This window comes from Mus caroli, chromosome 2, assembly GCF_900094665.2.
Source record: "Mus caroli chromosome 2, CAROLI_EIJ_v1.1, whole genome shotgun sequence".
Classification (NCBI taxonomy): domain Eukaryota; kingdom Metazoa; phylum Chordata; class Mammalia; order Rodentia; family Muridae; genus Mus; species Mus caroli.
This window is the reverse complement of record NC_034571.1, coordinates 52,137,664-52,142,797: the sequence shown is the minus strand read 5'-3', so window position 1 is coordinate 52,142,797 and position 5,134 is coordinate 52,137,664. Positions and strand designations below refer to the sequence as shown.

Below are 5,134 nucleotides of genomic sequence, written 5' to 3'. Positions count from 1 at the left end.
CACCCTTAGGCACAGTCCAGCAGCCTTGTGATATTTGCATGCTTGATCACACGGATAGCCAAATCACTGCCTACTGCAGCCTTTCTTCTGGCTCTCCTGGGATCCACTGCCCTCACCCCCTCGGGGGCATATTCTCAATTTCCTACCCATTAGCTCCCGAATCACCACTTTCCTCTTAAGACACTCCTACGGTCACACACCCTTTCTAGTAATTCTGTTCTTTTTTCCTTTTGCTCTGAGTTTGAGGCAATCCCCCTGCTTCATCTGTCTATGAGCTGGGTTTACAGGTGTGAGTCATAGTCCCCACCTTTTTATTCTTCATAAAATGAAACAAAAACAATGGGGCTTCAATTATGACAATTTCACATGAGCACAATGCTCTCTCCATCTCTGTCTCTCTCTCTCTTTCCGTTTCTCTTTCTCTCTCCACTCTTCCCCTTGCTGGTCCATCTGCCTTAATATCTCTCCGTTTACTTACTGGCCGGATCACAACATGCCACATCACCACACTACACCTCCATCTGCAAGCTCTCTCTCTCTCTCTCTCTCTCACACACACACACACACACACTGACTGTGTAGTCAATCTGGATTACACATATAAAGAAGATGTCAAAATGTTCCCTCTCTCTCCTCAATTAAATTTCTGGTTTACAAGATAATAAGTAAATGCTAATAAGTGAGTGGTTTAAGCTGGTGCAAGGCAAGGAAGCAATGGCTTTCCTCACTGGCTTGGAACAGCTCTGGCAAGCCAAGTCCTTTCAACTGTAATATTTTAAACCACATTTCTGCCCCATTTCGCTCATTGGCAAAAACAAACTATATTCAAAGTAAAATGGCCTGACCTTGCTCTCTCTCAGGTTACTTGGGATTGGATTTTTAGATTTTCCTGTTCTCTAATATCTTATATATATATATATTTAATATTTGTGATTCTATAATTTTTTTAACTTCAAGTTCTGCTGTTTATCCCCATACTCAAACTTCCTTGGACACTTTATCAATGTATAAACCCTCACATTATTTTAGTGGCTGTTTATAACCTTTCTCTATCTGCGCTCAACCATTCTTAATGGATAACATCCTGAGTTACAGACCCATATTTCAGATGGATAGCTTGGGCAGTTGGCTAAGCTCTCAGACACTGGATGAAATAGTGGCCAGGCCCCAATCTTCCCCCTACACGCCTCAGCTTCATCTTTTGTTAAGTTGCAGTAATTTACTTCACTAGGATGAAGTCCACGTGCAGCTAACTCACCAAGCCTCTGTAACTGCTAGCATAAACTGTTAGTGTGGCTTGTATTTTATTCTATTTTATTTTTCCTGGAATCTTTCCTAGCTAGTCAGAGGTCCTTCAAAAATGTCAGAATTTTCCTTCCAAAAGTAAAGAGGCCAATGATGTCTATCTAAATCCACAGTCTTCTATGAATTACAAGCATGTCTTTGCCTTGAACAATATTTCCATGACCTCATTTCTTTCTGTTATTTTATCCTTATATACCCTGGTTTGGATTTTGGCAGTGCCCCTTTCCATGGAAATGAGGTGAAGGTTCAGACTCATCGTACGAGCTGAAAGAGATCCCGAGAGTGTCATTTCACACTCGAAGCAGGAACCATCTACAGAACTCAGGTCACTTGGCCAGAGTAAGTAATACGTCCCAGTTCTGTGGGGGTCAATATGACAGTTCAGTTTTCTCCTAATAACTTAAGTTGTGTCAAAGTTTCTAATTCCTCATTCTCATTTCTATTTCCAATCCCTAAAAATATTTCCATTTTTCTGACTGTTTAAAATAATTGGCCAGACTGGGCGCTGTGGCACATGCCTTTAATCCCAGCACTTGGGAGGCAGAGGCAGGTGGATTTCTGAGTTCAAGGCCAGCCTGGACTACAGTGTGAGTTCCAGCACAACCAGGGCTACACAGAGAAACCCTGTCTCGAAAACCAGCAGTGGTGGCGCACGCCTGTAATCCAGCATTTGGGAGGCAGGGGCAGGCAGATTTCTGAGTTCCAGGCCAGCCTGGTCTACAACATTCCAGGACAGCACAGAGAAACCCTGTCTCGAAAAACAAAACAAAATAAAATCAAAATGGGATATATATATATATATATATATATATCCATCCATTATATATTATATCCACATATATTATACACACACATATGTCTGTATATATATTATACACACACATATAAATGAGATCATATTTGAAAATAGGCTGGTGATCATATAATTGTATATAGAGTAAATCTACATACACTTGCATTCTTTGCCAAGAACAAAACCAAATAAACACAAACTCCCACCCCAAAACCCTCAGACAGTTTAACAAAAGTTAGAATAGTAAGAATTTTAAAATGTTAATATTTTGCCAATATTTAACAATCGTTGAATTTAAAACTCTGTGCCATGCTCAATGATACGTGTAGAAACGTTTTCTGCCCTGAGATTCTGTGATCAGTGGAACTATCTTCAAATACAATGTATGTAAGTGAGATTTAAAAACTTAAGGAGAACAACAAAAGAATTCTGTTTCTTTTTCTGATTTTTAAATATATATAAAAACAGAATTGACACGAGAATTGCTCATGTGGAAATATATCGTAGTATAGTATAAGAGAACAGCTTGAAGTGTGCTTGCATTGGTGGTTCAGTGGTAGAATTCTCGCCTGCCACGCGGGAGGCCCGGGTTCGATTCCCGGCCAATGCACTTGTCCTTTTGTTTCAAATCTTGTTTTTCTAAAATATTAACATTAATGAAGAAAGAAACTATGAATTTTCCTTCCTAGCATTTCGTTTCACTTGTTTTCCCAACAATCACTAGAGTGAGTTTTTCACACTGCAGATTTTTCACGGCCTTTTTGTTTCCGGTTTTCGATGCTCTAGTGGTGGGCAAAATGTACAAGTGAAAATGTTTTCAGTGAGAAAGGATGAAAAACAGAATCACGGCTGCTTGGAGATGCCGGGGATTGAACCCGGGACCTCACACATGCGAAGCGCGCGCTCTACCACTGAGCTACATCCCCCAGCCAGAAGCTGTCCTCTCCATATGCCTACTTATACGAAGAACTCAACGCTCCTCTAAACCAAGGAGTCAGTCTGACTTTAGCAGATCCCACAATGCATTTCTTTTCTGTACTCCTTTTTCAGGCTCTGCTCGTGGTGCATCTGAACCGACCCCGTGCAGGGAGCCCGCAGCTAAACTCAGCGGCCAGGCGAGTCGCAACGAGGCGGTCAATGCCAAGTTCCAGTTGGAGCCCGGAACCTTGAACCGCCAGAGGGGCGGGACCGAGCGCAGCCCAGCTCCTTGATCCTACTGCGCAGGCGCCGAAGATTCCTGGCGTGTAGCATAGGTTCTGAGCTTTTCTTTCAGCTAGGTTACAGACTGGGTCCTCTACAAGTATGATAGTTCGCTGGGCCAGAAGAAAGGAACTGCGGACACCATTCAGGTGACTCAAGAGACTTGTTGCTGTATATGCCTGTCTCTGCATTTAAAACTTTTGTGGATTTATCTGGGTACCCTGAACTTTTGGAAACCCCCTATGTCTCAGGAAAGCTGTGTAAAATCTATGGTTTACCTAGTGACGTTAACATTTATGCTCTGCTGTTTGGAGGACCAAATGCCCGTAGATTCTTTTAGATGGAGGCTACAGTCAACTCTTGCAGCAGAAAATGATTTTGCTATTTGCTCCTCCTTTGCAAGATTCTCAACTTGAAACAAAATGATGCTGTCCCCTTCTTGGTGGCTTAGACTTGTATAAATGTTAAGATAGGGTAGAGAACCTGCTCTAGACGGCTTTTCATTCCTTTTCTATTTACACCTTGGGTCAGTCGGACTGACTGATATATATATCTTTTAATGTCCTTGACCTTCCCTGACCTAACCACACCTCAGCCCTAAAGTTCCAGTTGGTTGGATGCAAGCTAGATGATTCGTTGGGCTATGAATGAAAAGACGAGTGTATCTCTTCCAGGTGTATTTAAAACTGATTCCATTCCAGGTGAGGCTCAGTGGTAGCAGGGTAGGTATATGGTGTAGGCAGCGCAGCATCAGGTCGTTTCCATTTAACCTGTTAGGCTGAGGGCAAAAAGCTGCGGCAGCGTGAAGGCCTGAAGTTTCCTCGCCCTTCATTTGTTCTCAGTTCAGCCCTCCAAAAGGCAGATCAGAAAGCAGAAAAACGTCAAAAGTCACTGGGTAAACCACCAGCTTCATAATTACATCCTGTGTCAAGAATAAGCAAATGACCACGTATACTTAAAGCCATTTAAACAAATGATAACTCTGATTTTGTTAACTAGAACAAAGCCACACTTGAATCTAATTCAGCTATAATAAGGAATGTTTCAAAAAGAAGTGGGAGAAACCAGTGGACCGTTATCAAGGAGGCTTGCTCTATACCCAAGAATATCCCTGCATTCCTTTCCAAGACACTAGAACACACATTTCTTTCTTTCTTTCTTCTTTTTTCTTTTATTATTCTCTCATATATTACATCCAGACAACAGCTTTCCCCTTCCCTCCCCCAGCCTCTCCTTTCCAACTCCCCTCTCCCCCTTCTATTCCCCTATTCCCCTACCCCTGTCAGTCTCTCCTCAGAAAAATAAAAGCAGGCTTCCCAGGGACATCGACCAAACATGGTATAACAAGCTACAATAAGACCAAGCACAAACCATCACATCAAGACAGGAGCAGGGAACCCATAGGGAGAAAAGGGTCCCACAAGTGGTCCCCACTGTTAGGATTCCCACAAGAACACCAAAGGAGCACACTTTTTTTTTTCTTTTTTCCTTTCTTTCTTTCTTTTTTTTTTTGGTTTTTGTTTGTTCGTTTTTTGAGACAGGGTTTCTCTGTCTGCCCTGGCTGTCCTGGAACTCACTTTGTAGACTAGGCTGGCCTCGAACTCAGAATAGGCCATCTTCTGCTACATATGCAGCTAGAGATAGGGAATCCGGGGGTACTGGATAGTTCATATTGTTGTTTCACCTATAGGGTTGCAGACCCCTTTCATCTCCTTGGAGGAGCACACATTTCTTTTGTTTATTTTTTAATTTTTAATATTTTTATTACATATTTTCCTCAGTTACATTTCCAATGCTATCCCAAAAGTCCCCCATAGCGCCCCCCACTTCCCTACC

General features: G+C 42.2%; 1 long non-coding RNA gene and 2 other non-coding genes across 3 annotated transcripts in view; 2 read left to right on the top strand and 1 right to left on the bottom strand.

The window, feature by feature from the left end:
- The first annotated feature begins 2,637 nt into the window (after positions 1–2,637).
- On the top strand, positions 2,638–2,708 carry Trnag-gcc. Its single transcript has one exon. It is a non-coding gene; the product is annotated as a tRNA-Gly (tRNA).
- A 244-nt stretch (positions 2,709–2,952) lies between these two features.
- Trnaa-cgc lies at positions 2,953–3,024 on the bottom strand. The gene has a single exon. It is a non-coding gene; the product is annotated as a tRNA-Ala (tRNA).
- A 323-nt stretch (positions 3,025–3,347) lies between these two features.
- The window catches only part of LOC110307984, a 47,468-nt gene continuing 45,681 nt past the window's right edge, over positions 3,348–5,134 (top strand). The window contains exon 1 of the long non-coding RNA XR_002379493.1: positions 3,348–3,447. This is a non-coding gene — a long non-coding RNA (uncharacterized LOC110307984). The remainder of the gene's footprint in view (positions 3,448–5,134) is intronic.